The sequence below is a fragment of the Pseudophryne corroboree genome, unplaced genomic scaffold, assembly GCF_028390025.1.
Source record: "Pseudophryne corroboree isolate aPseCor3 unplaced genomic scaffold, aPseCor3.hap2 scaffold_1103, whole genome shotgun sequence".
Lineage (NCBI taxonomy): Eukaryota > Metazoa > Chordata > Amphibia > Anura > Myobatrachidae > Pseudophryne > Pseudophryne corroboree.
In genome coordinates, this window is record NW_026967729.1 from 131,043 (window position 1) to 155,263 (window position 24,221).

General features: G+C 46.0%; 21 non-coding genes and 2 pseudogenes across 21 annotated transcripts; 18 read left to right on the forward strand and 5 right to left on the reverse strand.

Annotated features, from left to right (window-relative positions):
* The first annotated feature begins 7,137 nt into the window (after nucleotides 1–7,137).
* Nucleotides 7,138–7,211, forward strand: TRNAN-AUU (transfer RNA asparagine (anticodon AUU)). Its single transcript has one exon. It is a non-coding gene; the product is annotated as a tRNA-Asn (tRNA).
* A 5,362-nt stretch (nucleotides 7,212–12,573) lies between these two features.
* On the reverse strand, nucleotides 12,574–12,689 carry LOC134989163 (U5 spliceosomal RNA). The gene has a single exon (XR_010194474.1). It is a non-coding gene; the product is annotated as a U5 spliceosomal RNA (small nuclear RNA).
* A 275-nt stretch (nucleotides 12,690–12,964) lies between these two features.
* Nucleotides 12,965–13,080, reverse strand: LOC134989162 (U5 spliceosomal RNA). Its single transcript, XR_010194473.1, has one exon. It is a non-coding gene; the product is annotated as a U5 spliceosomal RNA (small nuclear RNA).
* A 793-nt stretch (nucleotides 13,081–13,873) lies between these two features.
* LOC134989158 (U5 spliceosomal RNA) lies at nucleotides 13,874–13,989 on the reverse strand. Its single transcript, XR_010194470.1, has one exon. It is a non-coding gene; the product is annotated as a U5 spliceosomal RNA (small nuclear RNA).
* Nucleotides 13,990–14,275: 286 nt separating this feature from the next.
* Nucleotides 14,276–14,391, reverse strand: LOC134989161 (U5 spliceosomal RNA). Its single transcript, XR_010194472.1, has one exon. It is a non-coding gene; the product is annotated as a U5 spliceosomal RNA (small nuclear RNA).
* A 270-nt stretch (nucleotides 14,392–14,661) lies between these two features.
* LOC134989159 (U5 spliceosomal RNA) lies at nucleotides 14,662–14,777 on the reverse strand. The gene has a single exon (XR_010194471.1). It is a non-coding gene; the product is annotated as a U5 spliceosomal RNA (small nuclear RNA).
* Nucleotides 14,778–14,921: 144 nt separating this feature from the next.
* On the forward strand, nucleotides 14,922–15,084 carry LOC134989153 (U1 spliceosomal RNA). The gene has a single exon (XR_010194466.1). It is a non-coding gene; the product is annotated as a U1 spliceosomal RNA (small nuclear RNA).
* Nucleotides 15,085–15,755: 671 nt separating this feature from the next.
* LOC134989166 (U1 spliceosomal RNA) lies at nucleotides 15,756–15,919 on the forward strand. Its single transcript, XR_010194477.1, has one exon. It is a non-coding gene; the product is annotated as a U1 spliceosomal RNA (small nuclear RNA).
* A 152-nt stretch (nucleotides 15,920–16,071) lies between these two features.
* Nucleotides 16,072–16,234, forward strand: LOC134989147 (U1 spliceosomal RNA). The gene has a single exon (XR_010194462.1). It is a non-coding gene; the product is annotated as a U1 spliceosomal RNA (small nuclear RNA).
* A 671-nt stretch (nucleotides 16,235–16,905) lies between these two features.
* Nucleotides 16,906–17,069, forward strand: LOC134989199 (U1 spliceosomal RNA). Its single transcript, XR_010194509.1, has one exon. It is a non-coding gene; the product is annotated as a U1 spliceosomal RNA (small nuclear RNA).
* Nucleotides 17,070–17,221: 152 nt separating this feature from the next.
* Nucleotides 17,222–17,384, forward strand: LOC134989141 (U1 spliceosomal RNA). The gene has a single exon (XR_010194457.1). It is a non-coding gene; the product is annotated as a U1 spliceosomal RNA (small nuclear RNA).
* A 615-nt stretch (nucleotides 17,385–17,999) lies between these two features.
* Nucleotides 18,000–18,163, forward strand: LOC134989132 (U1 spliceosomal RNA). Its single transcript, XR_010194448.1, has one exon. It is a non-coding gene; the product is annotated as a U1 spliceosomal RNA (small nuclear RNA).
* Nucleotides 18,164–18,315: 152 nt separating this feature from the next.
* Nucleotides 18,316–18,478, forward strand: LOC134989146 (U1 spliceosomal RNA). Its single transcript, XR_010194461.1, has one exon. It is a non-coding gene; the product is annotated as a U1 spliceosomal RNA (small nuclear RNA).
* Nucleotides 18,479–19,149: 671 nt separating this feature from the next.
* Nucleotides 19,150–19,313, forward strand: LOC134989195 (U1 spliceosomal RNA). Its single transcript, XR_010194505.1, has one exon. It is a non-coding gene; the product is annotated as a U1 spliceosomal RNA (small nuclear RNA).
* Nucleotides 19,314–19,465: 152 nt separating this feature from the next.
* On the forward strand, nucleotides 19,466–19,607 carry LOC134989148 (U1 spliceosomal RNA; annotated as a pseudogene).
* A 694-nt stretch (nucleotides 19,608–20,301) lies between these two features.
* On the forward strand, nucleotides 20,302–20,465 carry LOC134989183 (U1 spliceosomal RNA). The gene has a single exon (XR_010194494.1). It is a non-coding gene; the product is annotated as a U1 spliceosomal RNA (small nuclear RNA).
* Nucleotides 20,466–20,617: 152 nt separating this feature from the next.
* Nucleotides 20,618–20,781, forward strand: LOC134989133 (U1 spliceosomal RNA). Its single transcript, XR_010194449.1, has one exon. It is a non-coding gene; the product is annotated as a U1 spliceosomal RNA (small nuclear RNA).
* A 671-nt stretch (nucleotides 20,782–21,452) lies between these two features.
* Nucleotides 21,453–21,616, forward strand: LOC134989168 (U1 spliceosomal RNA). The gene has a single exon (XR_010194479.1). It is a non-coding gene; the product is annotated as a U1 spliceosomal RNA (small nuclear RNA).
* A 152-nt stretch (nucleotides 21,617–21,768) lies between these two features.
* Nucleotides 21,769–21,931, forward strand: LOC134989204 (U1 spliceosomal RNA). Its single transcript, XR_010194514.1, has one exon. It is a non-coding gene; the product is annotated as a U1 spliceosomal RNA (small nuclear RNA).
* Nucleotides 21,932–22,605: 674 nt separating this feature from the next.
* Nucleotides 22,606–22,769, forward strand: LOC134989169 (U1 spliceosomal RNA). Its single transcript, XR_010194480.1, has one exon. It is a non-coding gene; the product is annotated as a U1 spliceosomal RNA (small nuclear RNA).
* Nucleotides 22,770–22,920: 151 nt separating this feature from the next.
* On the forward strand, nucleotides 22,921–23,083 carry LOC134989130 (U1 spliceosomal RNA). The gene has a single exon (XR_010194446.1). It is a non-coding gene; the product is annotated as a U1 spliceosomal RNA (small nuclear RNA).
* Nucleotides 23,084–23,757: 674 nt separating this feature from the next.
* On the forward strand, nucleotides 23,758–23,921 carry LOC134989182 (U1 spliceosomal RNA). The gene has a single exon (XR_010194493.1). It is a non-coding gene; the product is annotated as a U1 spliceosomal RNA (small nuclear RNA).
* A 152-nt stretch (nucleotides 23,922–24,073) lies between these two features.
* Nucleotides 24,074–24,215, forward strand: LOC134989150 (U1 spliceosomal RNA; annotated as a pseudogene).
* Nucleotides 24,216–24,221: the final 6 nt, after the last annotated feature.

The following is a 24,221-nucleotide window of genomic DNA, read 5'->3' on the forward strand; positions in this document are numbered from 1 at the left end:
TACTTGAGCTAAGTGGTGGGAGACCGGTGGACAGGAGGTTTAATATCTCCAGTCCTCCTAGTTTGAAGCTCCACCAATATCATGTGGATAGATCCCTCATATGTTTTAACATTTCCAATCCCCGGAAGCCGGGAAATTGGGAAGTGTCATGGAGTAACCAAACCATGACCTTTTCATATAGAGCAGATAGAATGCCGACAGATACAGAGCTTATACGCCACATAGCCAGTAGAGGAAAATCTTTCCGGTATAGGTATACCCTAGGAAGTAGGATTACGAGAGTTGGAGAGGTATCACCAGGATACTGTGCACATATCGTACAAGCTGATACGTGTACTAGACAGATGGGAGAATTAGGGTTAGGAGATTTCACATGGAAAATGTGTAATATGGTTATGTCCTACTCCGTCCCATATGTTCTCCCCGATGATGCATATTTCATATGCGGGAGGAAGGCGTATAAGTGGCTTGCCCCAAACTCTGAAGGATTGTGTTATATTGGAAAAGTATTGCCTGAGGTAATGACTGTATCACATGCCAAAATGAAAGACATACACCGTGTTGCCCAAACTCCTTATACTCACACCCATTACGAGCACGTAGTTAAACGGCACCTGATAGAAAGAACAGAGCACCCGGCCTCTGACATGATCCATGAATCCACCGGGATTCAGTTTCTACTTGCGTTAGACCTCACTCGCACCGCCAGAGGAGTGTTGAATTATAAATACATATCTGCGCTCGCAAATTTGTTAGACAATATCACAGAAATGTATGATGACACGTTTAGGTATACTGGAAGAGAACTTCAAGCTTATAAAACAGAACTAGTTCAGCATAGAATGATTCTCAATTATCTCACAGCAGTAACAGGTGAATATTGTGTCACACTGGCAACGCAGTACGGCGTGAAATGCTGCACATATATAACGAATAGTACCGAGGACCCGGTCGAGGTCATAGACCAAAAGATGGACGATATTCTCCAATTGAAGTGGGAATTTCGCAGGAGACACAATCTCACCCTTGCTGCTGTGAGTAATGAGCTGACTAGTTGGGTGTCATGGTTGAACCCGCGAAATTGGTTCTCCGGTTTAGGAGAATGGGCTCAAGGAGTTATAACGGATGTAGGGAAGTTTCTCCTATGTATCTTAGGTGTTATCATAACGATTGGCTTGATATTTAGATGCGGTCAGGCTTTAACGAAGTGCAAACGAAGTACCAGGGTGATGAGTTTAAGGAGTGAGGGAATTGTAATGCGATTTCTACGGTCCGTTTCTTTCACCTGTTTTTCCGTTTTCCTCTGAGGTAAAAAGACCCACTTGGACGAGGAATTTGATGAGCCGATATACAGACAACAGATGGATTAAAGAAGAAGTTTTGACAACCTTATACACAGATTTTTGATGAACTATGCCATAGATCCCCAGTTTCCCTAGAAATTTTAAAATTACGCTAGCCCAACACTTTTGTAAATCTATGGACATTGACAAAGCTTTTTGCTCGCACCTTATGGGCAAAAGCACAAAGAAGACTGCATTCAACAGACACCAAACAAGACCTCAATCGACGAATGTTCATTAACCTGACATAGAATACCACTGCATTTACCGTAATTATGTATTTTCTTCATCTCTACAACCTTCAGGTAATTACACACATAGTATAGGGAATACAGGCACAGATATCAGCAATCACATATTCCCCCATTCATGTATCATCAACTAAAATGTGCTCCCCATTTTTGTTACAACCAAAATCCGAAAAAAGCTCGGTAAAGTTTGACAGCCCATCCACAGACCCGTACCACGGGATAAGAAGGAATTCAAATGTATACTTCGCAATACCTCGAAGCTTGATTTAAAACACGTACGGCACGATGATACATGACCCCCCAAACATGGATTCATACACACATGCTTCTGCTATCTCACTAGGTCATACCCTTTTCCTACCTTCTCCTCTCCTCCCCTACCCAACCATGTAAATGTATTAACCCCTGACATATATTTTTCTCTTTTTGAAATGTTTTAGGAAGTGGCAGTTATTGTTGACTGCCAAAGGGTGGACTGTCAAAGTCAGAAAAATATCACGATGCACACTGCCATATTTGCACCTCATATGTGTCCCTGCTGCGCATGCGTGCGCTCTCCCGTGCGTGCGCATACTCGCTGTTGCGGGCACCCGCAGGCGCACGGTATGCACATTTACGGTAGAGATTGTGTGCGTCTAGCGGGCGACTCTTTCGTTACATATTTTCACCATATAATGCATTTTGTAGATTATGGTCCCTTTGATAGATTCTGAAAGTTTAGTTAATGTAGTATGTTCCTGGACAGAGAGATCCCTCATTGTTTGATACGAAGGGTCAGACAGGAGTAATACAGTGGTGTTTAGTATCCATCGGAAGAGTATTTAATTAGCAATATTCCGGTGTTGGTTTGAAGCGGATCAATCGCTCGTGCGAATAGTTATGGACATAAGAAGTTTATGAACATTTACTGTATTTGCACTTACTTATCCATGCGGCGGGAAACCCAGTTTCCCTCCCACCTGAGCTGTTGGAAATAGTCACAGCCCACCTGTATGAATCAACCTATGACCTTTTGTTATAATGCGAAGACGAATTCCTGTGTCCAATGAACAATGAGATTGTAGGGACCATTGAATTGTATTGTGTGTGGGGCATAAATAGACAGGCCGATCACATCCAGCACTCACTCTTCATCGGTTATCATTGCTGAAAATCGGGAGCTGGATGTCCAGAGGCGCATGCGATCGTTTCCTTTGTGCGTAAGTTTTCTCCGTAATCATATTGTCTTTTCTTGTTATTATGGGCCATATCTTTCTCTCTCTCTCTTCTCTTTCTCTCATTTTCTCTTAAACGTACTTGTATTGTATTTACTGTGTAGTTACCTGGTTAGTTAGTCTATGTTATATTGTAGTGTATGACTTGTATTGTATTAATTCTTTTGCAAGTATAACATTCATAATATATATATTAGGCGTTGGACCCTAAGCACGGTATTTGTGTATTTCTTATAGTGTTAAGTATTCTCAGAGCGTCGGTGACGCTCGAACAGCTTTTGAGTTAATAAGGTTATACAGTGTTGCATTTACACCCTATCTCTACACTAAGGTTTTACAGCAAATTACATTGTTTGTGGTTTAGACATAAAGGTTTAACATTGTGAGCGTCGGCGCCGCTCGTGATCTCCTCGTGGTCTCGAGCGTCCGCTACGCTGATAGCGTAGCATTACGGTAGTCGCTCACCTATAAGTGTGCCCGATACCAACAGCGTATTCTCATGAGCGTCTGTATCGCTCGAGCAGCCCGCTCCCGATACAGCGTCCGTTACGCTATAGCGAACCATTACGTTAGTCAGCAGCCAATAGCGTGCCTGCCTGTGATCTCTTGGCCGTGAGCGAACGTGACGCTTGAGCGTCTCGACCACGGCTAAGCGATTGTTACGCAACGAGCGTACCCTTACGGTACTCCATACGCAAATAGCGTACAGTGTTCTTAGACCTCACAAAGGGTTTTAAATAAGATAAATATTTAGCTTTATCAAAGCGCACTGTCAGCAGTGTTCATTCCGGGAGTGGACAACTGGGATGCAGACTTCCTCAGCAGACACGACCTACATCCAGGAGAGTGGGGACTCCATCAGGAAGTCTTCGCACAGATTGCAAGTCGGTGGGGACTGTTCCAGATAGACATGATGGCGTCCCGCCTCAACAAAAAGCTACAGAGGTATTGCACCAGGTAAAGAGACCCTCGGGCAGTAGCTGTAGACGCCCTAGTGACACCGTGGGTGTTCCGGTCGGTCTATGTATTTCCTCCTCTACCTCTCATACCCAAGGTGTTGATAATAGTAAGAAAAAGAGGAGTAAGAACAATTCTCATTGTTCCAGATTGGCCGCGAAGGACCTGGTATCCAGATCTGCAGGAAATGCTCACAGAAGATCCGTGGCCACTTCCTCTAAGACAGGACCTGTTGCAACAGGGGCCCTGTCTGTTCCAAGACTTACCGCGGCTGCGTTTGACGGCATGGCGGTTGAACGCCGGATCCTAGCGGAAAAGGGTATTCCAGATGAGGTCATTCCTACGCTAATAAAGGCTAGGAAGGACGTGACATCTAAACATTATCACTGTATATGGCGAAAATATGTTTCTTTGTGTGAGGCCAGGAATGCTCATACGTAAGAATTCCACCTGGGCCACTTCCTTCACTTCCTACAAACTGGAGTGAATTTGGGCCTAAAATAAGGCTCTATTAAGGTTCAGATTTTGGCCTTATCCATTTTCTTTCAAAAGGAATTGGCCTCTCTTCCTGAAGTAAGTACAAACTTTTGTGAAGGGAGTACTGCATATTCAGCCTCCTTTTGTACCTCCGGTGGTCCCTTGGGACCTTAACGTGGTGTTAAGGTTATGGTTTGAACCACTTAAAATGGTGGAGTTTAAATATCTCACTTGGAAGGTGGTCATGTTATTAGCCTTGGCTTCCGCTAGGTGAGTGTCGGAATTAGCAGCTTTATCACATAAAATCCCCTATCTGGTTTTCCATATGGATAGAGCGGAATTGCAGACCCGTCCTCAATTCCTGCTAAAAGTGGACTCATCCTTTCATATGAACCAACCTATTGTGGTGCCTGTGGCTACGCGTGACTTGGAGGATTCCGAGTCCCTTGATGTGGTCAGGGCTTTGAAAATTTACGTGGCCAGAACGGCTAGAGTCAGAAAAACAGAAGCACTGTTTGTCCTGTATGCAGCCAACAAGATTGGCACCCCTGCTTCAAATCAGACTATTGCTCTCTGGATCTGTAACACGATTCAGCAGGCGCATTCTATGGCGGGATTGCCGTTGCCTAATTCAGTCAAGGCCCATTCCACTAGGAAGGTGGGCTCTTCTTGGGCAGCTGCCCGAGGGGTCTCGGCACTACAGCTGTGCCGAGCTGCTACTTGGTCGGGTTCAAACACCTTTGCAAAGTTCTATAAGTTTGATACCCTGGCTGAGGAGGACCTCCTGTTTGCTCAATCGGTGCTGCAGAGTCATCCGCAGGAGCCCGTTTGGGAGCTTTGGTATAATCCCCATGGTCCTTACGGAGTCCCCAGCATCCTCTAGGACGTAAGAGAAAATAAGATTTTAAACCTACCGGTAAATCTTTTTCTCGTAGTCCGTAGAGGATGCTGGGTGCCCGTCCCAAGTGCGGACTACTTCTGCAAGACTTGTATATAGTTATTGCTTACATAAGGGTTATATGTTAGTTTTCATCGGTCTTGGACTGATGCTATGTTGTTTTCATACTGTTAACTGGGTTGTATATCACAAGTTATACGGTGTGATTGGTGTGGCTGGTATGAATCTTGACCTTGGATTAACAAAAATCATTTCCTCGTACTGTCCGTCTCCTCTGGGCACAGTTTCTCTAACTGAGGTATGGAGGAGGGGCATAGAGGGAGGAGCCAGTGCACACCCAGATCTAAAGTCTTTCTTAAAGTGCCCATGTCTGCTGCGGAGCCCGTCTATCCCCCATGGTCCTTACGGAGTCCCCATCATCCTCTACGGACTACGAGAAAAAAAATTTACCGGTAGGTTTAAAATGTTATTTTTTTCTCTGCAACCCACTGCTAAATTGTGCTTCCTAGCTGTTTTTTATAAAATCACTTAATTAAATCTAACTCTGATTACGTCAGAGAAGGCCAGGTACCCTACACCATAAGAGGGGGTTTGAAATTTTGACTTGTCTACTTAAAGATCACCAAAATCTGATCACAAGGTCAATTACATCCCTGGGTGGGATTGAACCACCAACCTTTTGGTTAATAGCCCATGTAAGTGAAAGAGATCCTGAAGCACTCACTCATCATGGGAAAGTACCAATGTGTTTCTTACAAAAATTCTCCAGATTATTGACTTTTTAAAGTTTTTCTAGGAAACGTTCTAGATAAATGCTTATTAGCCTTTGTCAGTATCTACTTTTGCAAGGTGTCTATGTGGCGCAATCGGTTAGCATGTTTGGCTATTAACCAAAAGGTTGGTGGTTCAATCCCACCCAGGGATGTAATTGACCTTGTAATCAGATTTTGGTGATCTTTAAATAGACAAGTCAAAAATTCAAACCCCCTCTTATGGTGTAGGGTACCTGGCCTTCTCTGATGTAATCAGAGTTAGATTTGATTAAGTGATTTTATAAAAAAACAGCTAGGAAGCACAATTTAGCAGTGGGTTGCAGAGAAAAAAAATTATGCTGGCAGAAAAGTCCAATTTAGTGACGAAACAGCTCTTCATTTTCTGATTTTATGTTTATGCTAACAAATTTGCTCTCTGAAAAGTGTCCACAAAGCCAAGTCTCTGATTAACACCTTTGTAGGGATGGTTTTTCACCTATTACTGAATTAAACTTGCTTCATTGGAAAGGCAGCAAGATGCATCCTCATTTCAATGTCTACTGAAATAATACAGGTTGACACCAGGAAACATAAACGTCACTGCATCCTTGCTGCTTCCTCATGGGGAAGTCTGTTTAATGTGAAAACAAGGTGATATCTAATCAGCACACAGGTAAGGAATTAAGAAAATCTTTCTTTATGGGTGAAGATGTTTCTCACAAAATTGTTGCACCAAAGCATCATTGAAATTCAAGCTGGAAAGATGATTTTAATATATCACTTGTACATTTTGTACTGCTCTTCTGGTGACAATGTAGTTTGTTTTTGTCCATTACCATTTTAATAATAGGGTAAAGAAAATTAAGTGGATTTTTTAAAGAAAACAATACTGTCAATATACTATTAAAACAAATTAAAATGGTAAAAGTTATTGTACTTTAAGTAAAAATAAAAGAGCCAAAATATCAATCCCAGTTTTGGATTACTTTAATTAACAAAAAACAATGCATATAGCAGAGGATAGTTTCAATCTGCCTACCTCTGGGTTATGGGCCCAGCATGCTTCCGTTGCAGTACTCTGCTGCTCATGTAAGTGCAAGAGATCCTGAAGCACTCACTCATCATGGGAAAGTACCAATGTGTTTCTTACAAAAACTCTCCAGATTATTGACTTTTTAAAGTTTTTCTAGGAAACGTTCTAAATGAATGCTTATTAGCCTTTGTCAGTATATACTTTTACGAGGTGTCTCTGTGGTGCAATCGGTTAGCATGTTTGGCTATTAACCAAAAGATTGGTGGTTCAATCCCACCCAGGGATGTAATTGACCTTGTGATCAGATTTTGGTGATCTTTAAGTAGACAAGTCAAAATTTCAAACCCCCTCTTATGGTGTAGGGTACCTGGCCTTCTCTGATGTAATCAGAGTTAGATTTGATTAAGTTATTTTATAAAAAACAGCTAGGAAGCACAATTTAGCAGTGGGTTGCAGAGAAAAAAAAATTATGCTGGCAGAAAAGTCCAATTGAGTGATTAAACAGCTCTTCATTTTCTGACTTTATTTTTATGCTAACAAATTTGCTCTCTGAAAAGTGTCCACAAAGCCAAGTCTCTTATTAACACCTTTGTAGGAATGTTTTTTCACCTATTACTGAATTAAACTTGCTACATTGGAAAGGCAGCAAGATGCATCCTCATTTCAATGTCTACTGAAATAATACAGGTTGACACCAGGAAACATAAACGTTACTGCATCCTTGCTGCTTTCTCATGTGGAAGTCTGTTTAATGTGAAAACAAGGTAATATCTAATCAGCACACAGATAAGGAATTAAGAAAATCTTTCTTTATGGGTGAAGATGTTTCTCACAAAATTGTTGTCCCAATGCATCATTGAAATTCAAGATGGAAGATGATTTTAATATATCACTTGTACATTTTGCATTGCTCTTCTGGTGACAATGTAGTTTGTTTTTGTCAATTACCATTTCAGGAATAGGGTAAAGAATATTAAGTGGATTTTTTAAAGAAAACAATGCTGATAATATACTATTAAAACAAATTAAAATGATAAAAGTTATTGTACTTTAAGTAAAAATAAAAGAGCCAAAATATCAATCCCAGTTTTTGATTACTTTAATTATAAAAAAAAAATGCACATAGCAGAGGATAGTTTCGATTAATCGACCTCTGGGTTATGGGCCCAGCATCCTTCCATTGCACTACTCTGCTGCTCATGGAAGTCCGAGAGATCCTGAAGACTAAATTGATTAAAGGCCTAAAAGTACTGGACTATAAGGAAAGACTTACTAGGCTGAATATGTATACACTAGAAAAGAGGTGCCTAAGAGGAGATATTATTAATATCTTCAAATATGTAAAGATACATAACAAAGAGTTATCAGAGGAATTATTTATTAAAAGAACACGTGGTCACTCGCTGCGACTGGAGGAAAGTTCAGAATGCAATGGAGGAAAGGGTTCTTCACTGTTAGGGCAATCAGGATGTGGAATTCCCTGCCAGGGAAGGTGGTAATGGCGGACTCTGTAATTGGATTTAAAAAAGGAATGGATACATTTCTGAATGAAAAAGCTATCCAAGGTTATAATACTTAAAATATCAACATGGTTAATCCGGGGGTAACATGAGTTATAGTAGCTAACTAGTCATAAAACATTATTCAGCAAGTATGTAGAATCATCACAACTTAAAACAGGTTGAACACGATGGGCAATTTGCCTCTATTCAACCTCAAAAACTATGTTACTATATGTTACTATATTACTGTAGTATACAGAACACCACAATGCAATGAGCAGTGATAGTGAGCACTGATGAGGATACTAGAACTGACACTGAGCAGCAAGATGCAGCACTGGACTATTAGTAATGTACTGTAGTATGCTGAGCACCACAATGCAGCACAAGACAATGAGCAGTGATACTGAGCACTGATGAGGATACTACTGAGAACTGACACTGAGCAGGAGAGACACACTACTAGTATTACTGAGCAGCAATAAGTAACCACTGATACTGAGCACTGATATTGAGATTTCCACTGAGAGAACATAGCCACGTCCTCTCCGCTCTCTCTTCAATGCACGAGTAAAAATGGCGGCAACGCGCAGCTCTATATATAATATCCGAATCTCGCGAGAATCCGACAGCGGGATGATGACATTTTCCCTTGTTCAGGTTTTCCGAGTCAGGCGGGAACAACCGAGCCTGCCTCAGACCAGTGTAAACCACGTGGAGTTCGTGGGGAATTCGGTTCTCGGAGAACCGAACCCGCTCCTCTCTACCTTATACCCATCAATTTTTTTTATTTTCAATCTAAGCCCCTGCAGTTTTCTGTAAGCATCTGCTTCGCTATGATGATCAACAAGTCACAAGGGCAAACACTCAGGGCTTGAGGCATAGATCTTTGGACCAGCTGCTACAAGCATGGCAGAGGTGTCACTATCACTGGTGACCCCCAGAGAGGTGGCGAGGGAGATTGTAATGCAGTGCGTGCAAATAAGCAGCGCAATGGTAAAAAGGAGGCATGATTTCATAGGTAGGGGCGTGGCCTGGTGGCCTGAATCTACATTTTGTTGCTCCGGGTGTCCCGGGGGTTGGGGGCTGCACCCGGGGACTAGTGTGTAAGCGGTGCTGGCTCCTGCACAGTGACAGGGCATGGCCACCCAGTATGACACCTCCCTTTTTTACCATGCTGTAATTGCAGTCGCACTGCAGTTCAGCGTGATCATAAACAATGGTGTAGCCTCCTGCTGGTGCAGACTGTATGTGCGCGCAGGAAGCCGCCACCATTTTTGTGATCACAGCGGCTGAATGTGATGTCATACAGCCGCTGTGACCACGCCCCCTGTGTCTCCTCCATTGCAGACCCCATTTTGAAGCCTTGCCCCCGCACTGCTCCATCCCTGACCTGGAAATGGAGTGTTGCTGACCCCACTCTCCCCCCCTGCCCCGATTGACAGGCAGAGGCGATCGCATGCAGGCACATGCGTATGCTCTTAGCAATTTTTGCAGTTGGATCGCTTATTGTGATTGCAATCCAACCTGAATCAGGCCCTATTACCTATCACAATGCGCTGCGGGCAGTACAAAATTGGGTTAATATAGGAGAAAAACCCCCAGACCTGTGCTCCTTAACTGTACCTGGTGGCTAGTGGAGCGGCTGCCCAGTAATCAGTGTCCACCCCAGTGCGCACACGGCCCACCCCCTACGGCCACGCTCCCCTTAATCAGCGGCCTCGTGATCCGGAAGGGCGGTGTGTGTGTGACTGACCTTAGGAAGAAACCGGAGCCTCCGCTGCAGTGACCCAGCAACCAGGGCACGGGAGTATACAGCGCCGCTGGGAGTGATGAAGCTGCAGTAAAGATGTCTATTAGACCTAGCCTGCTGCAGCCCTTGTAGATTCTCATAAAACAAGTTCTTCTTTTCTTGTCAAAATTAATAGCTAAGAATAGGCTGCCTGAGGCAGGCCCCTGTTAAGTGGCCTGCTACTGAAGGCACCAACTACAAACTGAGCTCCCTGTTCATGGAAGCGGGGTTATAGAGGAGGATGCGCTGAGCATCTTGGGAACAGTCAAAAGCTTTGAGCCGGTTGGTGCCTCAGATCAAGATCCTACTCTACACCCCAATGTGAATCCTTGTGGAGTCCAGTGTACCCCACAGAAGAAATTAATGTGTCACACCCATTGGCAGCAACCTTAGAATAGCTGCTGACGGGCACAATTGAGAAAGGAAGGGGGGGGGGGCATTTGAATCCAGCAAATAGATGCAATTCAAATATGTAATTTGTACCTTCCTATTTTAAAATATAATGGATGAACCTCACCGTGTGAGAACAATCTTCATGATCAAGAGATCTAATATGTAAAATAAGTATGAGTTGGGATAGGGCTGGGGAGGGTGGCAGCTCGGGCAGCCCCTCCCCCGTCAAGTTAAGGAGATTCAACTGAGGAAGCACAAGGGAACTCTCGTCTGGGGACAACAACTGCAGGGAGACCACATCTTTTCAGATGAACATGGGAGGGCGGAAGGCTGCCTAATACTGAAGCACCATCAAATATCAAACCATATCCAACAACTAGTACAAGCATTCCTGGGGGAAGGTCTGCAGCAGACGGATTTGCATACGGTGATGTCATCCAAGCAGTGGGCCAAAGTTGGCTGGAACCCTCATCTGCATATAAAAAGAGAAAAGGGGCATGCAGGGCATGGCGGCCTTTTGCAGTGCTTGGATGACCCCTAGTTCGCATTAAACACCCCCACCCTCCTTTGGTGTGGGGCTCATGTTGGCCATGCCCCATCCCCTGAAGCATTCATGCTGATTTCTTGCAGCAGCTGGGCACTGTAACAGCTCCAGAGCTGCTCTGTAAGGCAAGTAAAAGGGTGTGGGCCCTGCAGCACCACCTGTAGTTCGCATTGTGCGTTGGAAGGCACAAAGTAAGCAGACGGGAGGAGAAGTCAGGATAGTACACAAGGGCATCCTTTTCTCTTAGTCCGTAAAGGATGCTGGGGTCACATTAAGAACCATGGGGTATAGACGGGATCCGCAAGAGACATGGGCACTTTAAGACTTTCAAAGGGTGTGAACTGGCTCCTCCCTCTATGCCCCTCCTCCAGACTCCAGTTATAGGAACTGTGCCCAGGGAGACGGACATTTCGAGGAAAGGATTTATTGTTAAACTAAGGTGAGCATCTTACCAGCTCACACCTTAAGCATGCCACAGAACGTGGCATTCAACAGAACACAAGCCAACGGCATGAACAATTGCAGCAAAAAGCTGACCAGAACCGTAACACAACATGTGTATAACCACAAGTAATAACTGCAGACACAGTATGGACTGGGACGGGTGCCCAGCATCCTCTACGTACTAAGAGAAAAGGATTTACCGGTAGGTATTAAAATCCTATTTTCTCATACGACCTAGAGGATGCTGGGGTCACATTAAGAACCATGGGGTTATACCAAAGCTCTTGAACGGGTGGGAGAGTGCGTACGACTCTGCAGCACCGAATGACCCAACTTGAGGTTATCATCAGCCAAGGTATCAAACTTGTAAAACTTAGCAAAAGTGTTTACTAAATAGCTGCTCGGCAAAGTTGCAATGCTGAGACTCCCCGACCAGCTGCCCAGGATGAACCCACCTTTCTAGTAGAATGGGTCTTCACCTAATTCAGTAACGGCAATCCTGCCGTGGAATGAGCATGCTGAATCTTACCACAGATTCAGCGCATAATGGTCTGCATGGAAGCAGGACACCCAATCCTGTTGGGAGCATACAAGACAAACAGAGCCTCTGTTTTCCTAATCTGAACCGTTCTGGTGACATAAATTTTCAAAGTTCTGACCACAGCCAGAGACTTTGACTCAACGAAGGTGTCAGTGGCCAAAGGCACCATGTGGAAAGATGAACCACCTTTGGCAGAAATTGTTGACGTGTCCTCAATTCTGCTCTATCTTCATGAAAGATCAAATAAAGGCTCTTGTGATACTGCATGGTTTGTACTGTTTTCCATGTGCTCCCAGATCTTTCAAGCAAGTAGCATGGTCAAGAAAGTTCTGTTTGAAAAGAAACAAACATTTACTGTCATTGTTATGCAAATAAACTTACATTAAAGCTAACAAGAAAGCCCACTCGTTCTGTCTTTAAACTGATAAAAGAAACCCCAATAATATGGGGCATGCAAAAATTGAGATAAAACTCAGTTTTGCTCCTCTCCACGGAAATCTTTAATAAAAGGCGAAATATTTGTTAGTTCTGAAGAGAAACCAGAGCATGACCAAGATTCCACCTGTCGCCTGAGTGCCATGCCAGCAGTTCTCATTCAGCTCAAAGTGAGCACCCAATTTGAATGAAAGAAAGCAGATTTCTCACCAGGCTTCCCCTTGCTATAAACATGGTTTGTACTCTTTTCCATGTGCTCCCAGATCTTTCAAACAATTAGTGTGGTCAAGAAAGTTCTGTTTGAAAAGAAACAAACATTTACTGTCATTTCTATGCAAATGAGCTTACATTAAAGAACACTCGTTCTATCTTTAAACCGATAAAATAAAACCCCAATAAGATGGGGCATGCAAAAATTGAGATAAAACTCAGTTTTGCTCCTCTCCACGGAAATCTTTAGTAAAAGGCGAAAGATTTGTTCGTTCTGAAGAGAAACCACAGCATGACCAAGATTCTACCTGTCGCCTGAGTGCCATGCCAGCAGTCCTCATTCAGCTCAAAGTGAGCACCCAATTTGAAAGAAAGAAAACAGATTTCTCACCAGGCTTCCCCTTGCTATAAACATGGGCCCTCATTCCGAGTTGTTCGCTCGGTATTTTTCATCGCATCGCAGTGAGAATTCTCTTAGTGCGCATGCGTAATGTTCGCACTGCGCATGCGTCAAGTAACTTTACTAAGAAGAAAGTAATTTTACTCACGGCTTTTTAGTCGCTCCGGAGAACGCATTGTGATTGACAGGAAATGGGTGTTACTGGGCGGATGTACGGCGTTTTAGGGGCGTGTGGCTGGAAACGCTACCGTTTCCGGAAAAAACGCAGGCGTGTCTGGAGAAACGGTGGGAGTGCTTGGGCGAACGCTGGGTGTGTTTATGACGTCAGCCGGGACCGAAAAGCACTGAATTGATCGCACAGGCAGAGTAAGTCTGGAGTTACTCAGAAACTGCTAACTCGGTTTTGATCGCAATATTGCGAATACATCGGTCGCACATTTAAGATGTTTAGATTCACTCCCAGTAGGCGGCGGCTTAGCGTGTGTAACTCTGCTATAATCGCCTTGCGAGCGAACAACTCGGAATGAGGGCCATGGTTTGTACTCTTTTCCATGTGCTCCCAGATCTTTCAAGCAATTAGTATAGTCAAGAAAGTTCTGTTTGAAAAGAAACAAACATTTACTGTCATTTCTATGCAAATGAGCTTACATTAAAGCACACTCGTTCTATCTTTAAACTGATAAAAGAAACCCCAATAAGACGGGGCATGCAAAAATTGAGATAAAACTCAGTTTTGCTCCTCTCCACGGAAATCTTTAGTAAAAGGCGAAAGATTTGTTCGTTCTGAAGAGAAACCAGAGCATGACCAAGATTCCACCTGTTGCCTGAGTGCCATGCCAGCAGTCCTCATTCAGCTCAAAGTGAGCACCCAATTTGAAAGAAAGAAAGCAGATTTCTCTCCAGGCTTCCCCTTGCTATAAGCATGGTTTGTACTCTTTTCCATGTGCTCCCAGATCTTTCAAGCAATTAGTATGGTCAAGAAAGTTCTGCTTGAAAAGAAACAAACATTTATTGTCATTGTTATGCAAATAAACTTACATTAAAGCTAACAAGAAAGCACACTCGTTCTGTCTTTAATCCGATAAAAGAAACCCCAATAATATGGGGCATGCAAAAATTGAAATAAAACTCAGTTTTGCTCCTCTCCACGGAAATCTTTAGTAAAAGGCGAAAGATTTGTTCGTTCTGCAGAGAAACCAGAGCATGACCAAGATTCCACCTGTCGCCTGAGTGCCGTGCCAGCAGTCCTCATTCAGATCAAAGTGAGCGCCCAATTTGAAAGAAAGCAGATTTCTCACCTGTCTTCTCCTTGCTATAAGCATGGTTTGTACTGTATTCCATGTGCTCCCAGATCTTTCAAGCAAGTAGCATGGTCAAGAAAGTTCTGTTTGAAAAGAAACAAACATTTACTGTCATTTCTATGCAAATGAGCTTACATTAAAGCACACTCATTCTATCTTTAAACCGATAAAAGAAACCCCAAAAAGATGAGGCATGCAAAAATTGAGATAAAACTCGGTTTTGCTCCTCTCCACGGAAATCTTTAGTAAAAGGCGAAAGATTTGTTCGTTCTGAAGAGAAACCAGAGCATGACCAAGATTTTTATCTGAAAATATGTGTTCTCCCTGCAGTTGTTGTCCCCAGATGAGAGTTCCCTTGTGCTGCCTCAGTTGAATCTCCTTTACTTGACAGGGGGATGCTCGAGCAGCGACCCTCCCCAGCTCTAGCCCAACTCCTACTTACCTGCCAGGTGAGATACTATGATCATGAAGGTGCTTCTCCCAGGGCAAGGCTCACCCATTGCACTCTGGGTGTGCTGCTTCTGCGTTTTCCCCAAATGTGGGAAACTTGACTGCATAATTTGTGTTTCCCCTGGTCGGCTCTCGTATAATTCAGATCTCTTTGTCTCAGGTCTCTCTCCAGCCTAGTTTGCTGTCTGTTTCCACTTCTCTTTTCTTGAGCCGCTCCCTTCTATGCCCTTGCGCACTATCCTGACTTCTCCCGTCTGCTTACTTCGTGCCTTCCAACGCACAATGCAAACTACAGGTAGTGCTGCAGGGCCCACACCCTTTTACTTGCCTTACAGAGCGTCTCTGGAGCAGTTACAGTGCCCAGCTGCTGCAAGAAATCAGCTTGAATGCTTCAGGGGCTGGGGCATAGCCAACATGAGCCCCACACCGAAGGAGGGTGGAGGTGTGTAATGCGAACTAGGGGTCATCCAAGCGCCGCAAAAGGCCGCCATGCCCTGCACGCCCCTTGTCTCTTTTCATATGCAGACGAGGGTTGAAGCCAACTTTGACCCACTGTTTGGATGACATCACCATATGCAAATCCATCTGCTGCAGGCCTTCCCCCAGGAATGCTTGCACTAGTTGTTGCATTTGGTTTGTTGTTTGGGGGTGCTTCAGTATTAGGCAGCCTTCTGCCCTCCCATGTTCATCTGAAAATATGTGTTCTCCCTGCAGTTGTTGTCCCCAGATGAGAGTTCCCTTGTGCTGCCTCAGTTGAATCTCCTTTACTTGACAGAGATGTGCCTGAGCAGCGGCCCTCCCCAGCCCTATCCCAAATCATACTTATTTTGCATAGGCGATACCATGGTCATGAAGATTGTTCTCCCAGGGTGAGGTTCATTCATTGCATTCTGGGTATGCTGACCCCTGTGATTTCCCCAAATGTGGGAAACTCGACTGCATTATTTGTGGTAGTGGGGGACTGTGTTTGTGCTTTCCTCTGGTCAGCTCTGGTAAAAATCAGATTTCTTTATATCAGATCTTCCTCTAGCCTTGTTCTTCTTTCGAGAGTTCCCTTGTGCTGCCTCAGTTGGATCTCTTTCACTTGAGAGGGGGGTGCCCGAGCAGCGACCCTCCCCAGCTCTAGCCCAACTCCTACTTACCTGCCAGGTGAGATACTATGATCATGAAGGTGCTTCTCCCAGGGCAAGGCTCACCCATTGCACTCTGGTTGTGCTGCCCCTGCGATTTCCCCAAATGTGGGAAACTTGACTGCATAATTTGTGTTTCCCTTGGTCATCTCTCGTATAATTCAGATCTCTTTGTCTCAGGTCTCTCTCCAGCCTAGTTTGCTGTCTGTTTCCACTTCTCTTTTCTTGAGCCGCTCCCTTCTATGCCCTTGCGCACTATCCTGACTTCTCCCGTCTGCTTACTTCGTGCCTTCCAACGCACAATGCAAACTACAGGTAGTGCTGCAGGGCCCACACCCTTTTACTTGCCTTACAGAGCAGCTCTGGAGCAGTTACAGTGCCCAGCTGCTGCAAGAAATCAGCTTGAATGCTTCAGGGGCTGGGGCATAGCCAACATGAGCCCCACACCGAAGGAGGGTGGAGGTGTGTAATGCGAACTAGGGGTCATCCAAGCGCCGCAAAAGGCCGCCATGCCCTGCACGCCCCTTTTCTCTTTTCATATGCAGACGAGGGTTGAAGCCAACTTTGACCCACTGCTTGGATGGCATCACCATATGCAAATCCATCTGCTGCAGGCCTTCCCCCAGGAATGCTTGCACTAGTTGTTGCATTTGGTTTGTTGTTTGGGGGTGCTTCAGTATTAGGCAGCCTTCTGCCCTCCCATGTTCATCTGAAAATATGTGTTCTCCCTGCAGTTGTTGTCCCCAGATGAGAGTTCCCTTGTGCTGCCTCAGTTGAATCTCCTTTACTTGAAAGAGATGTGCCTGAGCAGCGGCCCTCCCCAGCCCTATCCCAAATCATACTTATTTTGCATAGGAGAGACCATGGTCATGAAGATTATTCTCCCAGTGTGAGGTTCATTTATTGCATTCTGGGTATGCTGACCCCTGTGATTTCCCCAAATGTGGGAAACTCGACAGCATTATTTGTGGTAGTGGGGGACTGTGTTTGTGTTTTCCTCTGGTCAGCTCTGGTAAAAGTCAGATTTCTTTGTTTCAGATCTTCCTCTAGCCTTGTTCTTCTTTCGAGAATTCCCTTGTGCTGCCTCAGTTGGATCTCCTTCACTTGACAGGGGGGTACCCGAGCAGCGACCCTCCCCAGCTCTAGCCCAACTCCTACTTACCTGCCAGGTGAGATACTATGATCACGTAGGTGCTTCTCCCAGGGCAAGGCTCACCCATTGCACTCTGGGTGTGCTGCTCCTGCGATTTCCCCAAATGTGGGAAACTTGACTGCATAATTTGTGTTTCCCCTGGTCGGCTCTCGTATAATTCAGATCTCTTTGTCTCAGGTCTCTCTCCAGCCTAGTTTGCTGTCTGTTTCCACTTCTCTTTTCTTAAGTGCCTTCCAATGCACAATGCAAACTACAGGTAGTGCTGCAGGGCCCACACCCTTTTACTTGCCGTACAGAGCAGCTCTGGAGCTGTTACAGTGCCCAGCTGCTGCAAGAAATCAGCTTGAATGCTTCAGGGGCTGGGGCATAGCAAACATGAGCCCCACACCGAAGGAGGGTGGGGATGTTTAATGCGAACTAAGGGTCATCCAAGCGCCGCAAAAGGCCGCCATGCCCTGCATACCCCTTTTCTCTTTTCATATGCAGATGAGGGTTCCAGCCAACTTTGGCCCACTGCTTGGATGACATCACCGTATGCAAATCCGTCTTCTGCAGAACTTCCCCCAGGAATGCTTGTACTAGTTGTTGCATTTGGTTTGTTGTTTGGGGGTGCTTCAGTATTAGGCAGCCTTCTGCCCTCCCATGTTCATCTGAAAATATGTGTTCTCCCTGCAGTTGTTGTCCCCAGATGGGAGTTCCCTTGTGCTGCCTCAGTTGAATCTCCTTTACTTGACAGAGATGTGCCTGAGCAGCGGCCCTCCCCAGCCCTATCCCAAATCATACTTATTTTGCATAGGAGATACCATGGTCATGAAGATTGTTCTCCGAGGGTGAGGTTCATTCATTGCATTTTGGGTATGCTGACCCCTGTGATTTCCCCAAATGTGGGAAACTCGACTGCATTATTTGTGGTAGTGGGGGACTGTGTTTGTGCTTTCCTCTGGTCAGCTCTGGTAAAAATCAGATTTCTTTATATCAGATCTTCCTCTAGCCTTGTTCTTCTTTCGAGAGTTCCCTTGTGCTGCCTCAGTTGGATCTCTTTCACTTGAGAGGGGGGTGCCCGAGCAGCGACCCTCCCCAGCTCTAGCCCAACTCCTACTTACCTGCCAGGTGAGATACTATGATCATGAAGGTGCTTCTCCCAGGGTAAGGCTCACCCATTGCACTCTGGTTGTGCTGCCCCTGCGATTTCCCCAAATGTGGGAAACTTGACTGCATAATTTGTGTTTCCCTTGGTCATCTCTCGTATAATTCAGATCTCTTTGTCTCAGGTCTCTCTCCAGCCTAGTTTGCTGTCTGTTTCCACTTCTCTTTTCTTGAGCCCCTGCCTTCTATGCCCTTGTGCACTCTCCTGACTTCTCCTGTCTGCTTACTTTGTGCCTTCCAACGCACAATGCGAACTACAGGTAGTGCTGCAGGGCCCACATCCTTTTACTTGCCTTACAGAGCAGCTCTGGAGCTGTTACAGTGCCCAGCTGCTGCAAGAAATCAGCTTGAATACTTCAGGGGCTGGGGCATAGCCAACATGAGCCCCACACCGAAGGAGAATGGAGGTGTTTAATGCGAACTAGGGGTCATCCAAGCACCGCAAAAGGCCGCCATGCCCTGCATAACCCTTTTCTCTTTTCATATGCAGATGAGGGTTCCAGCCAACTTTGGCCCACTGTTTTGATGACATCACCGTATGCAAATCCGTCTTCTGCAGACCTTCTCCCAGGAATGCTTTTACTAGTTGTTGCATTTGGTTTGTTGTTTGGGGGTGCTTCAGTATTAGGCAGCCTTCTGCCCTCCCATGTTCATCTGAAAATATGTGTTCTCCCTGCAGTTGTTGTCCCCAGATGAGAGTTCCCTTGTGCTGCCTCAGTTGAATCTCCTTTACTTGACAGAGATGTGCCTGAGCAGCGGCCCTCCCCAGCCCTATCCCAAATCATACTTATTTTGCATAGGAGATACCATGGTCATGAAGATTGTTCTCCCAGGGTTAGGTTCATTCATTGCATTCTGGGTATGCTGACCCCTGTGATTTCCCCAAATGTGGGAAACTCAACTGCATTATTTGTGGTAGTGGGGGACTGTGTTTGTGCTTTCCTCTGGTCAGCTCTGGTAAAAGTCAGATTTCTTTGTCTCAGATCTTCCTCTAGCCTTGTTCTTCTTTCGAGAGTTCCCTTGTGCTGCCTCAGTTGGATCTCCTTCACTTGACAGGGGGGTGCCCGAGCAGCGACCCTCCCCAGCTCTAGCCCAACTCCTACTTACCTGCCAGGTGAGATACTATGATCATGTAGGTGCTTCTCCCAGGGCAAGGCTCACCCATTGCACTCTGGGTGTGCTGCCCCTGCGATTTCCCCAAATGTGGGAAACTTGACTGCATAATTTGTGTTTCCCCTGGTCGGCTCTCATATAATTCAGATCTCTTTGTCTCAGGTCTCTCTCCAGCCTAGTTTGCTGTCTGTTTCCACTTCTTTTTTCTTGAGCCCCTCCCTTCTATACCCTTGTGGACTCTAATGACTTCTCCTCCTGTCTGCTTACTTTGTGCCTTCCAACGCACAATGCAAACTACAGGTAGTGCTGCAGGGCCCACACCCTTTTACATGCCTTTCAGAGCAGCTCTGGAGCTGTTACAGTGCCCAGCTGCTGCAAGAAATCAGCTTGAATGCTTCAGGGGCTGGGGCATAGCCAACATGAGCCCCACACCGACGGAGGGTGGAGGTGTTTAATGCGAACTAAGGGTCATCCAAGCGCCGCAAAAGGCCACCATGCCCTGCATACCCCTTTTCTCTTTTCATATGCAGATGAGGGTTCCAGCCAACTTTGGCCCACTGCTTGGATGACATCACCGTATGCAAATCCGTCTTCTGCAGACCTTCCCCCAGGAATGCTTGTACTAGTTGTTGCATTTGGTTTGTTGTTTGGGGTGCTTCAGTATTAGGCAGCCTTCTGCTCTCCCATGGTTATCTGAAAATATGTGTTCTCCCTGCAGTTGTTGTCCCCAGATGAGAGTTCCCTTGTGCTGCCTCAGTTGAATCTCCTTTACTTGACAGAGATGTGCCTGAGCAGCGGCCCTCCCCAGCCCTATCCCAAATCATACTTATTTTGCATAGGAGATACCATGGTCATGAAGATTGTTCTCCCAGGGTGAGGTTCATTCATTGCATTCTGGGTATGCTGACCCCTGTGATTTCCCCAAATGTGGGAAACTCGACTGCATTATTTGTGGTAGTGGGGGACTGTGTTTGTGCTTTCCTCTGGTCAGCTCTGGTAAAAGTCAGATTTCTTTGTCTCAGATCTTCCTCTAGCCTTGTTCTTTTTTTGAGAGTTTCCTTGTGCTGCCTCAGTTGGATCTCCTTCACTTGACAGGGGGGTGCCCGAGCAGCGACCCTCCCCAGCTCAAGCCCAACTCCTACTTACCTGCCAGGTGAGATACTATGATCAGGAAGGTGCTTCTCCCAGGGCAAGGCTCACCCATTGCACTCTGGGTGTGCTGCTCCTACGATTTCCCCAAATGTGGGACACTTGATTGCATAATTTGTGTTTCCTCTGGTCGGCTACTCGTATAATTCAGATCTCTTTGTCTCAGGTCTCTCTTTAGCCTAGTTTGCTGTCTGTTTCCACTTCTCTTTTCTTGAGCCCCTGCCTTCTATGCCCTTGTGCACTCTCCTGACTTCTCCTGTCTGCTTACTTTGTGCCTTCCAACGCACAATGCAAACTACAGGTAGTGCTGCAGGGCCAACACCCTTTTACTTGCCTTACAGAGCAGCTCTGGAGCTGTTACAGTGCCCAGCTGCTGCAAGAAATCTGCTTGAATGCTTCAGGGGATGGGGCATGGCCAACATGAGCCCCACACCAAAGGAGGGTGGAGGTGTTTAATGCAAACTAGGGGTCATCCAAGCACCGCAAAAGGCCGCCATGCCCTGCACGCCCCTTTTCTCTTTTCATATGCAGATGAGGGTTGAAGCCAACTTTGACCAACTGCTTGGATGACATCACCGTATGCAAATCCGTCTTCTGCAGAACTTCCCCCAGGAATGCTTGCACTAGTTGTTGCATTTGGTTTGTTGTTTGGGGGTGCTTCAGTATTAGGCAGCCTTCTGCCCTCCCATGTTCATCTAAAAATATGTGTTCTCCCTGCAGTTGTTGTCCCCAGATGAGAGTTCCCTTGTGCTGCCTCAGTTGAATCTCCTTTACTTGACAGAGATGTGCATGAGCAGCGGCCCTCCCCAGCCCTATTCCAAATCATACTTATTTTGCATAGGAGATACCATGGTCATGAAGATTGTTCTCTCAGGGTGAGGTTCATTCATTGCATTTTGGGTATGCTGACCCCTGTGATTTCCCCAAATGTGGGAAACTTGACTGCATTATTTGTGGTAGTGGGGGACTGTGTTTGTGCTTTCCTCTGGTCAGCTCTGGTAAAAGTCAGATTTCTTTGTCTCATATTTTACTCTAGCCTTGTTCTTCTTTCGAGAGTTCCCTTGTGCTGCCTCAGTTGGATCTCCTTCACTTGACAGGGGGGTACCCGAGCAGCGACCCTCCCCAGCTCTAGCCCAACTCCTACTTACCTGCCAGGTGAGATACTATGATCATGAAGGTGCTTCTCCCAGGGCAAGGCTCACCCATTGCACTCTGGGTGTGCTGCTCCTGCGATTTCCCCAAATGTGGGAAACTTGACTGCATAATTTGTGTTTCCCCTGGTCGGCTCTCGTATAATTCAGATCTCTTTGTCTCAGGTCTCTCTCCAGCCTAGTTTGCTGTCTGTTTCCACTTCTCTTTTCTTGAGCCGCTCTCTTCTATGCCCTTGCGCACTATCCTGACTTCTCCTCCTCTCTGCTTACTTTGTGCCTTCCAAAGCACAATGCGAACTACAGGTAGTGCTGCAGGGCCCACACCCTTTTACTTGCCTTACAGAGCAGCTCTGGAGCTGTTACAGTGCCCAGATGCTGCAAGAAATCAGCTTGAATGCTTCAGGGGCTGGGGCATAGCCAACATGAGCCCCACACCGAAGGAGGGTGGAGGTGTTTAATGCGAACTAGGGGTCATCCAAGCGCCGCAAAAGGCCGCCATGCCCTGCACGCCCCTTTTCTCTTTTCATATGCAGACGAGGGTTGAAGCCAACTTTGACCCACTGCTTGGATGACATCACCATATGCAAATCCATCTGCTGCAGGCCTTCCCCCAGGAATGCTTGCACTAGTTGTTGCATTTGGTTTGTTGTTTGGGGGTGCTTCAGTATTAGGCAGCCTTCTGCCCTCCCATGTTCTTCTGAAAATATGTGTTCTCCCTGCAGTTGTTGTCCCCAGATGAGAGTTCCCTTGTGCTGCCTCAGTTGAATCTCCTTTACTTGACAGAGATGTGCCTGAGCAGCGGCCCTCCCCAGCCCTATCCCAAATCATACTTATTTTGCATAGGAGATACCATGGTCATGAAGATTGTTCTCCCAGGGTGAGGTTCATTCATTGCATTCAGGGTATGCTGACCCCTGTGATTTCCCCAAATGTGGGAAACTCGACTGCATTATTTGTGGTAGTAGCGGACTGTGTTTGTGCTTTCCTCTGGTCAGCTCTGGTAAAAGTCAGATTTCTTTGTCTCAGATCTTCCTCTAGCCTTGTTCTTCTTTCGAGAGTCCCTTGTGCTGCCTCAGTTGGATCTCCTTCACTTGACAGGGGGGTACCCGAGCAGCGACCCTCCCCAGCTCTAGCCCAACTTCTACTTACCTGGCAGGTGAGATACTATGATCATGTAGGTGCTTCTCCCAGGGCAAGGCTCACCCATTGCACTCTGGGTGTGCTGCTCCTGCGTTTTCCCTAAATGTGGGAAACTTGACTGCATAATTTGTGTTTCCCCTGGTCGGCTCTCGTATAATTCAGATCTCTTTGTCTCAGGTCTCTCTTCAGGTTAGTTTGCTGTCTGGTTCCACTTCTCTTTTCTTGAGCCGCTCCCTTCTATGCCCTTGCGCACTATCCTGACTTCTCCTCCCGTCTGCTTACTTTGTGCCTTCCAATGCACAATGCAAACTACAGGTAGTGCAGCAGGGCCCACACCCTTTTACTTGCCTTACAGAGCAGCTCTGGAGCTGTTACAGTGCCCAGCTGCTGCAAGAAATCATCTTGAATGCTTCAGGGGATGGGGCATGGCCAACATGAGCCCCACACCAAAGGAGGGTGGGGGTGTTTAATGCGAAAAAGGGGTCATCCAAGCACCGCAAAAGGCCGCCATGCCCTGCACGCCCCTTTTCTCTTTTCATATGCAGATGAGGGTTGAAGCCAACTTTGACCCACTGCTTGGATGACATCACCATATGCAAATCCGTCTTCTGCAGAACTTCCCCCAGGAATGCTTGTACTAGTTGTTGCATTTGGTTTGTTGTTTGGGGGTGCTTCAGTATTAGGCAGCCTTCTGCCCTCCAATGTTCATCTGAAAATATGTGTTCTCCCTGCAGTTGTTGTCCCCAGATGAGAGTTCCCTTGTGCTGCCTCAGTTGAATCTCCTTTACTTGACAGAGATGTGCATGAGCAGCGGCCCTCCCCAGCCCTATTCCAAATCATACTTATTTTGCATAGGAGATACCATGGTCATGAAGATTGTTCTCCCAGGGTGAGGTTCATTCATTGCATTCTGGGTATGCTGACCTCTGTGATTTCCCCAAATGTGGGAAACTCGACTGCTTTATTTGTGGTAGTGGGGGACTGTGTTTGTGTTTTCCTCTGGTCAGCTCTGGTAAAAGTCAGATTTCTTTGTTTCATATCTTCCTCTAGCCTTGTTCTTCTTTCGAGAGTTCCCTTGTGCTGCCTCAGTTGGATCTCCTTCACTTGACAGGGGGGTGCCCGAGCAGCGACCCTCCCCAGCTCTAGCCCAACTCCTACTTACCTGCCAGGTGAGATACTATGATCATGAAGGTGCTTCTCCCAGGGCAAGGCCCACCCATTGCACTCTGGGTGTGCTGCCCCTGCGATTTCCCGAAATGTGGGAAACTTGACTGCATAATTTGTGTTTCCCCTGGTCGGCTC